The 12300-nt window shown below is 41.2% G+C and overlaps 1 protein-coding gene across 1 annotated transcript in view; it reads left to right on the top strand.

The window, feature by feature from the left end:
• The window catches only part of LOC115120705 (mucin-5AC-like), a 30570-nt gene extending 21574 nt beyond the window's left edge, over window positions 1-8996 (top strand). Inside the window, exon 10 of the mRNA XM_029649669.2 lies at window positions 7388-8996. The gene's annotated coding sequence lies outside the window, so the exon portion shown is untranslated. The remainder of the gene's footprint in view (window positions 1-7387) is intronic.
• The last annotated feature ends 3304 nt before the right edge of the window (window positions 8997-12300 follow it).

Here is a 12300-nt window from a genome sequence, read left to right as displayed (position 1 = left end):
CCTGACTAGTCTCACAGTCATGCTGCTGATAAACATCTCTACAGCATGATGCTGCCACCACCATGCTTCACCGTAGGGATGGTGCCAGTTTCTTCCAGACGTGACGCTTGGCATTCAGGCCAAAGAGTTCAATCAAATCATAGAATCTTGTTTCTCATGGTCTGAGAGTCCTTTAAGTGCCTTTTGGCAAACTCCAAGTGTCATGTATGTATGTGCCTTTTACTGAGGAGTGGCTTCCTTCTGTCCACTCTACCATAAAGGCCTGATTGGTGAAGTGCTGCAGAGATGGTTGCCCTTTTGGAAGTTTCTCCCAACTCTGGAGTTCAGAGTTACCATAAGGTTATTGGCCACCTCCCTAAACAAGGCCCTTCTCCCCCGATTGCTCTGTTTGGCCAGGTGGCCAGCTCTAGGAAGAGTCTTGGTGGTTCCCTTCCCCAGATCTCTGCCTCGACACAATCCTGTCTCAGAGCTCTATGGACAATTCCTTCTACCTCATGGCTTTGTTTTTGCTCTGACGTGCAATGTCAACTGTGGGACCTTACATAGACAGGTGTCCAAATCATGTCCAATCAATTAAGTTTACAATAGGTAGACTCAAATTAAGTTGTAGAAATATCTCAAGGATGATCAATGGAAACAGAGCTGAGATGCACCTGAGCAAAGTTTTGAGTCTCATAGAAAAGGGTCTGAATACTTATGTAAATAAATTATTTTCCTAATACATTTCTAAAACCTGTTTTCGCTTTGTCATTATGGGGTATTGTGTGTAGATTGATGAGGGGGAAAATGCAATCCATTTTAGAATAAGGCTGTAATGTAACAAATGTGGAACAAGGGGTCTGAATGCTTTCGAATGCACTGTTTATTCAATCTTTGACACTCTTACTGACAGTTGTGGCTGCTTTGTGTGATATATTGTTGTCTCTACCTTCTTAGCCTTTGTGCTGTTGTCTGCGCCAATAATGTTTGTACCATGTTTTGTGCTGCTTCCATGTTGTGTTGCTACCATGCTGTGTTGTTGTCTTAGGTTTCTCTTTACGTAGTGCTGTGTTTTCTCTCTTGTCGTGATGTGTGTTTTGTCCTATATTTATTTTACATTTTTTATCCCAGCCCTTGTCCCCACAGGAGGACTTTTGCCTTCTGGTAGGCCATCACTGTAAATAAGAATGTGTTCTTAACTGACTTGCCTAGTTTAATAAAGGTTAAATAAATAAATGAATATTCCACATGGGAGTATATTCACTTTTGGTTGGTAGGCTGTAAAACAGAAACACTTCCTACAACTGCAACCCAGCTGTCTTTTCCTTTGGCTTTAGTGGTCAGGCGTGTTTCGGACGATCTAAATGTGTTTAGAATGCAAGAGGGTAAATTTACAAGAGGGCCACTTACAGGTGCTAATTAATCTATTATAAACATTTGGCTCACCCAAGGCTTCCTGTTAGCTTTACATCTGTCATAACCTGGTCGTAGCCCTTTGCCCTTTTCCAGTTTTTTATTTTTTTTTAAATATTTTTAAAAAACATTTTTTTTACCAACACTTAGTGAAACCATTAGTATATTTAACCATTACTATATTTAAACGTTAGGAGGCAGCCCTGCCTCACAGTACCGTACACAGCAGCTGGTGTGGGTGGAATGTAGCTAATGTAGCTAGCTAGCTGTTCGCTATTGAAACACTATCTCTTTCTGTGGCAGAGGTCAGAGCAACCTGGGTGTCAAATTCATCTTGTGAAAAATCCAATAACTGAGTGAAAAAGACATTTGCTAGTTCAGCCAGTTGATTTAGTGGCAGTTGTTTGCTGTAACAACCCTAAGTATACAAGTCAATCAAAGACAAAATTCAGATAAACCCTTAGCTAGTTTAGATTCCGTTTGGCTCATTGACTATTATGGATCTCCACCAATGTTAACCTTGACAAATGGGGTCAAGTCAAACAGATGCTTGAGAGCTATCTATAACCAATAAGGAACTCCAACCTCCTTCTCCAACCACTGTCTCTTTCTCTCTCTCTCTCTCTCTCTCTCTCTCTCTCTCTCTCTCTCTCTCACTCACTCACTCACTCACTCACTCACTCACTCACTCACTCACTCACTCACTCTCTCTTTCTCTCTCTCGCTGTGTTTGAATTATAGTTTAGCTGTTTTATCATATACTTACACCAAACTCATATAGTCGACTAAAATATAGCCTTCCGTAGCTATCAAACTCTTGTTGCATAGTAAGCTGATTAGCCTTGTTCATTAGCTTTCTGTAGAATACAAGGGAGTATAATTGAGACATTGATTTGATTTGATCTATTGCTAGCCCTGGTCTGTGATATTTTTACACACTATACTGTGCCTCTCTTTATGAAAGGAAGTATCTCTCCTTTATGTGACCTGAAACCATGCCCCAACCCATTAGTCATATCGGCAGTGCATTTACCACTGCTATCTGGTCCAGAGATCAGTCAGATCTAGTTTGTATAATACCACACACATCTCACGTGTTCACTTCCTGAACTTGTCTCCACATCACAAAACCGCTAGGTGGGGTCGGTCCAACTTCCTGCTTGGGTTCCTTAACCTTCAGTGACCCTTTGCGGTGGGAGCTAAGTGAAAAGGTCAGAGGTCAGCGCAACCTAATTAAAGGGTATACGCTGACCACAAGGAGGAGAGTGATGTACTCCCTGTGTCCTAGGAGACACACCCACATTCTTTAGTGGTCACTGAGACATGTCCATGCAGAGGTTGAGCTAGAGGGAATTGTCCTCGAGGAACATCTAGACCTGCACTCACTTAAAGCTGCAATATGTAACTGTTTGGGGGACCCAACAAATTTCACATAGAAATGTGTCATTCTCAACTCTAAGAAGTGGTAGATATGTTCTAGATGCATTATTTCTATACTCCCGTTCTTACCTTTTGTAGTTGCGAATTTTACTTTCTGTTTCATACACCAGCTTCAAACAGCAACATATTTTTTGGTATTTTCATAAGATATTTCACAGCGGTTTAGATGGTACATTGTTTCTCTACACTATACATTGCCTGTTTGGTCACATAAACTAAAATTAGGCAACCTATTAGAATTTTAGCAACCAGGAAATGGTAGAGCAATTTCTGCATATTACACCTATAAACATACAGATGCCACACACACACACACACACACACACACACACACATACAGATGCCACACACACACACACACACACACACACACACACACACACACACACACACACACACACACACACACACACACACACACACACACACACACACACACAGCCAGGTAAAGGAAAATAATTCTTAAGAGCTCACTTTTACAATTTTCACCTTTTTTGAGTGTTTATATTTTAGACTCTTCCCAAGAGTTCCACCGTAGCTGTCACATTTTCCCTTCTCTCTCTTGTATTCCCGCCATGCTAGCAGACCGCTGGTTGCCAAGTGCTGTAAGACACACACCATTATTGACTTCGCTTTAGGAGCTAAATAATAATAATAATAATACCGGTCTGTCAACAAAGGAAAGCAGACGATAGAATGGCAAAGGCAATAAAATAATATGGCTATAAGTTTGATATGCTACATGGAAATGGTATTTACACCTTGGTAGCATAGCTTGTCAGAGGTCACCCAGGTTCCATAGCTCTCTAAATAGTGTCCCGTTGTTCGACACAGGGTTTTCCAAATAGCACCTATCTTCATTGCATTGTGTGTGTGATCTGGTAGCATGCTATGATGTGATGCCCACTTTGCCCAGACACTATTCCTAGAGATAGAGGCTACTACTTTATTCTATTATTGCATCTGGATGTTCCATTGAGCTTTACAAAGGAGACCAGGCCAAAGGGCAGATGTAGGATCTTAATTTGAGACAGTTTGCAACAGGAAATGTGGATTATAATTCATCTACATTTTTGTAGGGGTAATTACATATTTCATAAGGGAAAATCAAGTCTGAAATTGCATCATGGAATTACTTAGCCTTTTTGAACCTCAAATAGTCCACGAGTTTTAAATGTCCTGCATTGCAGGAAAGTTATCCTGCAACAGGGTGATCAAATTAAGATCCTACATCTGTACCTATACTCTGTAGTTGAAATCCGGTATCCTAGACTAACAATGAAGGACAATAATCCAGTCATTGAACAAAATCCTTACAGTTCATCTGACCAACACCATCTGTCACTTCCAGTTGTTTTACAAACAGTCAGTGCTCTGAGTACCTACTAAGAGTTCAGAAAATCATTTGTGGGGAGTTGGGAGGTGCAGTTAGTCGAACGTCTCTAGTAGTCAGCAGAACTAATGTTAGGCTTTGTTTACTGAACAGAATTCCCCTGGGGCAGGATTATCCAGATAATCTCCGGGGAATTGAGTCCGCCTGCCAAATGCCGGATTAGGGAAGTGGCCGATCCTTTCAGCTCCTCTAGAGCCCCTGGGCTCAGTTTTTCAAAAGTTATCTACTCGGATTTGGCAATCGGATACGATTTAAATTAATAGAACGGGTGTTCCCAATTCAAGTCAATAATTACTCTGTTCTATTCATTCTATTTCTATGCAGTTAATCCTATCCGATAGGCGAAATCCAGATAGATAACTGGGCCCTGGTGATGCCTATTCCACACTCATTCACAAATACTGTCACCTTTCTATGTACAAAGCAATAAGTACTGTGGATGGATTTTGTCTTAGTTCCTGACATGGTATTTCTATTCTAATGAGCCATAACCAAATCTCTACATCAATCAAGAGAGAATATGGTATTTCCAACTATCTTACTATCTCTGGATGGACTGACGTCATAGTACCAAACCAGTCATCGTTCTGATCTCATTGACAGTCCCCATGTGGTCAGATTGTGTCCTGGAGGCACACTGTTTGGAAGGAGCAGCAGCCATAACAGCTTAGTGTCCATCTCCATAATGCAATACTGTCTGTGACTTCAATAGTATGTAAGGGATAGACCTGTCACCATCCTCTGCTTGTTGTATTTTCAGCCTGTGTCCCCATCCAACAAAATTGGTTGTTTTAGCATTCCTGTCCACTCCTCCTGGGTCGAACCTACTCTCCGGGCCTCTGGGCCTACTGTGATCAGAGACTTGGTGAAAGATGGACATTCACCTGCTGGAATCGCCTTAAGCATCAGCTCCAACCCCCAACATTCCTTCCTCGGGCCCAAACTGACGAGTCACACCACGGCTTAATATGCCTGTGTCTTCCAGTGTGTTAGTCATCTCAGTTGGGGGACTTTTCTCCCCACTCTCCAGGTGTAAGAACAGTTTACTTTAAATGAACGCTTTAGGTATGTTACACTGCGGCCACTATTGCTACATTTTGATGTGTGTTTATGGTGGTTTTAAAATGGGGATGTTTGATAGTGAAATGTGACTAGTTGAGAAATAGTAATGCGAGTTGACGCAGGGCTGTGCATATTCATGACTATGATGAATTTGTCTTTTGTTGTTGTTAATGTAATGCATTATGTTTATATTGCACATAAACCTATTAGAAGAAACACTGTACCTTTAAATGAACTTGCGGTCGTGTTCTTCCTCAGCAAGCTTTCCCATTGATATTAACAACTGCATACTAAATATGTAGTAAATCGCTGCATTGCTTTGATCTAAAAGATATTACGATTAGCTATTAAACTTTTCAGCACTTAACCTTTCAGTTGTTAATCTGTCAGATCAAACAGGTTTTGCGTCCCTAGTTATTTTCTCTCATTGGTTATTTTGCTGTTTTTACATGCCCATACTAATAGGTAGGTAATTAGCTTAGACACATGCATTGCTCTTTCAAGTCAAAGTGTTTCCAAAAATGTCTTTATGGAAACGTCTTCTGACAAAATGGACAATTACAGTTCTATTGTATTCTACCATGCAGTGTAGGAATATTGACTGCGTGGAACAGGTAGTTTAGAGGAGACCGTTGTCATGACGAGTGGACGTTTCCAAAAGGCCAGATCTGCTTTACTGCACGCTGTAAAAGCCCAGAGGAGATGGAAAGAGCGGTGATAAATTGTCATGTTTGAAACGTTCCCTCTGTGATGTCATAAAGCAATAATAAAACAGGTATATAGTCAGTTTAGGACAGAAAGGATTTCCACCTGTTGTTTTTAGAGGGGGGTAAAGTTTAAGGTAGTAAACAGGTTTATGCAGGTTGTAGGTAATGAGACAAACAAAATGATAGGTGGAAACTTACCTCCGCTACAGTTCAAACACTTGACTCCTAGACCTTACTACAATGTGAGCAATCTAATCAATTGTAATCACTACTTTTGTAACCCAGCATTTGAGCTCTTGTTCAGAGACCAGATTGAGGAGGTGGTAGTCTCTCACTGGACTCAGGTTAGCCTTAGTAGCATTTTCCCCAGAGTCACTAAATCCCCAGTGGAATGTCAAGCCTTTCAGTGACTAGGTTTCTCCTTCACTATAGTAACTGCCTAACTGGGGGTTCTCTCCACACAGATGCCTATCTGTTCCTATATGGCTCAACTTTAGCTCAGTTTAGCCCAGACACTTTACAGAGCTGTGCGAGAGCTCACCTGTCCTGCAATATGCAATCAGCCTCTTAGTAATCACATAAAGCTGTTCTCTGTTACCTGGTCTCCTTTTTATTGCATGCATTTGAGATTACCGGGGGGTCACATTTGAAAGTGCAACGGCAGGATATAAGAGCTGTGAGGATGAGACACTCCTACAGCATGGTCGGTTTTCATTGATTTGGTCATGTACTATAGACTGCACACCATCCATATCCAATGAACACCTGTGAGCTGCCTTCAATTCGTATTTGGGTATGTAGGAGTTTTATGTATGAAATCTGTACACTCAGCTTTTTGTCAATCTAAAAGTTAATCTAGTCTAAGTCATCAATGGCTTTTTAAGGAGTTGAACCACCTCAACTCCACGGTCTTCACACCTAGGGGGCATACACCGGTTCGAAGAATCCATAAAAGGGTCATCATAAATCAATTCAATAGAGTTTTTTTTGTTTTTCCCATGTCCGGTATCCTGTCCCGCAAACAGATGTTTCAGCACAGGTGTCAAAGGTCAAAGGCCACGTAAACATGGTCAAAGCAGAAGGCACGGCAGGGGATTACAGGTGACGAGAGCCAGGACAGTGGTGTCACAGAATGACTAAGGACACAACTATCCATGAAAATTCAGCCAGGTAGAAATATAGATGGAGAAAACTGAGGAGAAAGTTAAAAAGCCCTGAAAGGTAGCCCAGTTTGATCTCCCCATCGTGACGCTCCCATCGATTGCAAAGCAGGATTAGCAAAGGTTGAAGCTAAGTGCTTTTCGGATGAATAACTGTTCTGCATAACAAAATGAACCATTTGACTCCACTGACTTCATGCTGACTTCCACGTTGTTTTCTTTGTGTTCTTTAGACTGAAGAAAAAACGTGAAGTAAAAGGTCAAGTCATCGGAAACGCCTGAAAACAAAGTATTTCTTTCAATTCATATTATATAGGCCAGTTGATTAAGTTGATGTTTTCTCTGTCTATAAACAATGTAACTATTGTTGTCTTTTATATCTCAGGAATGGAAGTGCTAAGTTAAATTTCACAAACGCTATGTTTATATTCTGTTACTTTTATTATACTGTATTTTTGTTATCGTATGCCTTCGAAGTTAATAAGCCTAATTTTGATTCATTCATTTAAATTCTAAACATATGCCCTGCGTCACAGGGTCCATGTCTCTTGTGTGTGTGTATATAGTATAGATAGGAATGTATGTCTTTAGGGAAGAGTAGCCGTGTCAGAATGTGTTCATGTTGTTATTCTGATTTACTTAGGATTTATACCATGGCATTGTTGAATACGGATTTCTGATTGGCTTGAAGGGCATTCTAGAAAGCTGCCTTATTTATTTACATAAACTCATATGAAGTCATATGAAATATGAGGTCATGTATGAACTTAAAATTGTTAACATCTCTGTTTCCAAGATACATTTTTGGGGAGATCAGTTTCAAATCGTTATGCAGATTTTTCACATTCCCCCTCAAGCTATATTGTCAATTCATTTGTCTTTTTGAAAAAACTGCAATACTTCCATCATCATGTTTTGTAATTTTTTTTGCATGGATTTGGTTACATCCTTTTTGGCTGTTTTTGATGTAAGTAGCTAGATAAATGTAGTGAATGTGTCACAATATGTCTGTTATTGGGCGATCTAAATCCTACTCAGCGTGAAGCTTGTGTTTTATTCATGTTCTTCAACTTCCCCTCGTGTCATCTGGGCCTCGTTCAGGAGCCAAACGTTGTGGAAACCCTTCAGATAGAAATGTCCTGATTAGAGCTGACGTGATTCCTGATTCCGCATCTCACAGAGGCATGTCTATTCTGCAAAATATATTTCTGAACGTTTCACAATGTTGAGCCCTGCTAAATGCAGCCCTGGTCCCCAACATACAGTGAACTGGACCCTGCTATTGCGAGGCCACCTGTTAATAACCTCATGAATTAGAAACCAGGCTATCAAGCCAATCCACTGCATCTCCATCCAAGATGACATCCTAAAAGGCTTATGGGTGGATTGCTCTGGATGATGCTAATAGCAGCAGATATGCTATAATTTACACGTAGTAAAACACAACAACTAAAAGGAGAGGAAAGGGAGGCCAGGGCTAGAGACGGTCCAAGCCAAGAAGATAGCAGTGTTGGTTCGTGATCCAGGGGAAATGAAAGTGATACTGTGATATAGCCTAGCTATGACGGATAGGAAAGAAACAGCTGGGAGAGGTGGGATACAGGAGAGAACTCCAAACTGTTTCCTTTACAGGATAGTTTCTCCTCTTTCTACACACTCATTCACAAACATCCCAATGTAGTGTGTGAAATTCTACTTACTTTTTTTATGCATCAAGTCTGAAATCTTGACACAAATCAAATGTAAAAAGCTAAGTAGTCCAGAAGACGTTTCCATAAATAATGCTCTGTCTAGAACACCTGTTTCTCTTGTTTGTACATTTTAATAAATCTATCAAAAACATCTGCAGCATCTAGTTTTGTTTTTTCTAAAAGTGTGGAGACAGCACTTCCTTCTCTCAGATTTTTCAAGGGGGAAAAAAACATTTCAAGAAACCTTTTGAAAATAGCTGTCATTGTAACAAGGTGTCCCTAGTTACAATGTCATTCTTCTTGCTGACCGGCCAACTGTCCAGCATCCCGCCTCCGGTCCAGCCGGTCATGTTATGGTAAGCGTAAACATTGGCTACAGGTGCGAATGCGTTCGCTTCAAAGTGACAGCGTTAAAAGACAGGAATTCCCTGACACTCTGCCACACATTCCTGGGACTGCAGTGCAGCACTCCCTCAAGTCTCTAGCAGGGCTCTTTTAGCTGGACTGGCGTTCAAGAGCTAGCTCATCATCACCTTGAATATAGCCTTGGAACATGGATGGACCAGGACATTGTAGCTACAACTCCTTCAGGGTGAAGTCCTTCGGCCCGTGTTCCTTCTCACACCACTGGAGGTGTAGTTATTCCCTGACAATGCACAGTCTTGTGCATTAATGCTTACTTATGACTATCGTGATCATACATACTTTTTAAAGTCTTATGTAATGTAGTTATTGTACCACCCATCTAGTGCCTAGTTTTTGGGCCTGTTCCAGGTGCTATATGAAGCTTGTCTCCAGGGCTTCTGTCCTGTTCTGCCTAGTGACAACGCCAGGTGATAACACCAGTCCCTACAGCCAGCGGACCAATCGGGTGGTTTTTTTTAACATCTTAATCCACCATTAAGAGCTGAAATGCTGCATCGGGCCTTGTGGTGAGTTCGTGACGGCAGGAGAGGCACTGTAATGCAGGCTCATACCCTTCAAACCTGACCACAGTCATTGGGGCCTCGCGCCAACCAGCTAAAGGAGGCAGAATACTACCCTCCTCCTCCCATCCTCTCCCTGAACTGAACCGGATCCAAATGTATTCGGATCCTTCTTGGTATCCCCTATTTATACGCTGTTTATTTTTACAGGAGGGCCGGATGATTCGGATGCTTGCGTCAAAGGGTGAAAGCAAAGAGAAAGGGGTTATGGTGGACCCTCTTTCTGGGTGCTATTCTGAGGATGTGGAGGGGGGCTTATCAGAGGTGATCAGGGCAAGAAGGTGGCCACTAGAACTTCTCCCTGTTCAGAATCTGGTAAATAGGACCTTCTAAACATGCACTACATGACCAAGAGTATGTGGACACCTGCTCGTTCAAACATCTCATTCCAAAATCATGGGCATTAATATGGAGTTGGTCCCTCCTTTGCTGCTATAACAGCCTCCACTCTTCTTGGAAGGCTTTCCACTAGATGTTGGAACATTACTGCGGGGACTTGCTTCCATTCAGCCACAAGCATTAGTGAGGTCGGCCGTTGATGTTGGGCGATTAGGCCTGGCTCACAGTCGGCGTTCCAAAGGTGGTTGATGGGATTGAGGTCAGGGCTCTGTACAGGCCAGTCAAGTTCTTTCACACCAATCTCAACTAACCATTTCTGTATGGACCTCTGTTTGCGAAAGTGGGCATTGTCATGCTGAAACAGGAAAGGAGTTTCTCCAAACTGTTGCCACAAAGTTGGAAGCACAAAATGGTCTAGAATGTCATTGTATTCTGTAGCGTTAAGATTTCCCTTCACTGGAACTAAGGGGCCTAGCGCAAACCATGAAAAACAGCCCAATACCATTATTCCTCATCCACCAAACTTTACAGTTGGCACTATGCATTGGGGCAGGTAGCATTCTCCTGGCATCCGCCAAACCCCGATTCATCCGTCGGACTGCCAGATGGTAAAGCGTGATTCATCACTCCAGAGAACTCGTTTCCACTGCTCCAGAGTCCAATAGCAGCGAGCTTTACACCACTCCAGCCAACGTTTGGCATTGCACATGGTGTGCGGATGCTCTCCTATGGAAATCCATTTCATGAAGCTCCAGACAAACAGTTTTTGTGCTGACGATGCTTCCAGAGTCAGTTTGGAACTCGGTAGTGAGTGTTGCAACCGAGGACAGATGATTTTTACACACTTCTGCACTCGGCAGTCCCGTTCTGTGAGTTTGTGTGGCCTACCACTTCGCGGTTGAGTCGTTGTTGCTCCTAGAAGTTTCCACTTCACAATAACAGCACTTACCGTTGACAGGGGCATCTCTAGCAGGGCTGAAATTCGACGAACTGACTGGAAAGGTGGCATCCTATGATGGTGTCACATTGAAAGTCATTGAGCTATTCAGTAAGACCGTTCTACTGCCAGTGTTTGTTTATGCATATAGCATGACTGTGTGCTTGATTTTATACACCTGTCAGCAACGGGTGTCTGAAATAGCCAAATCAACTAATTTGAAGGAGTGTCCACGTTACGGGTTCAAAATAGCAGATTTGGACACTGATAAGCGTTTAAATTGGACGCAGTTGCTGTACAGTAACATGATATACATGACGTCAGAGATCAAGGTCTCCACTTCACAGTTCAGTATTGGTTTTGACTGACAGCGGTTCTGAATTTGAACACTGCACGCAAAAAAAGAAAATTTGTCTGAGTGAAGGGAAATGCTGTAAATAAAGAGGACTCTGTGTATTTTGAAAGACGAGGTGATTAGGATCATAATAAATATACCGCCTTGATGTCATACAAGCCAAACACCAGTTAGTCCAAATGTGTACTTCACACTTCCATATCATAAAACTCATGTCTTATACAGTGTCAACGTTTATGATCACTAAGCTTGATGTACAGTTACAAGATGACATGGCGTCAGACCCTGGGTTGTTCTGAACAGAATGAGCTTGTTTCTACATCTATTGATGATATCTGCGTTTTCTGCGAAAAAGGTGAAAATCTTACTCACTTGTTCAATGAATGTTAATCTGTGATAGATTTTTGGGGAAAACCTTGCTGAATACTTATTTACCGTTTTGAGCACTACCCATGTTTTTAACAAGAAGGATATAATATGTTACTATTGCAATGATATAAAGACCATTGAAATGATAGTGATTTTTTAAAATTCTTGTTGCCAAATACTTTATACACAAACAAAAATGACAAATATTTTGGATTGGCTCTTGTTCAGACATTATCCATAAGAATAACATCTTACTGAATCATTATAATGCCATTTTTTTCAGTGAATACAATTGTACTTTAATATTTTATTTTTTAAATATATTTTTTGTGTGTATTTAGTATTTTCTTGTTTATACCTGTGTTTTGTTTCTGTTAAACATGTTTGATGTAGTTGTAAGATGTTGATAATGTTGTATAATAATTAAAAAATATATATGAGCCTGTTTGTCATATTGTGAAGAAATTTG

Source organism: Oncorhynchus nerka, linkage group LG18, assembly GCF_034236695.1.
Source record: "Oncorhynchus nerka isolate Pitt River linkage group LG18, Oner_Uvic_2.0, whole genome shotgun sequence".
NCBI classification, from domain to species: Eukaryota; Metazoa; Chordata; class Actinopteri; order Salmoniformes; family Salmonidae; genus Oncorhynchus; species Oncorhynchus nerka.
The sequence above is the reverse complement of the archived record's forward strand: the minus strand, read 5'-3'. Positions and strand labels throughout refer to the sequence as shown.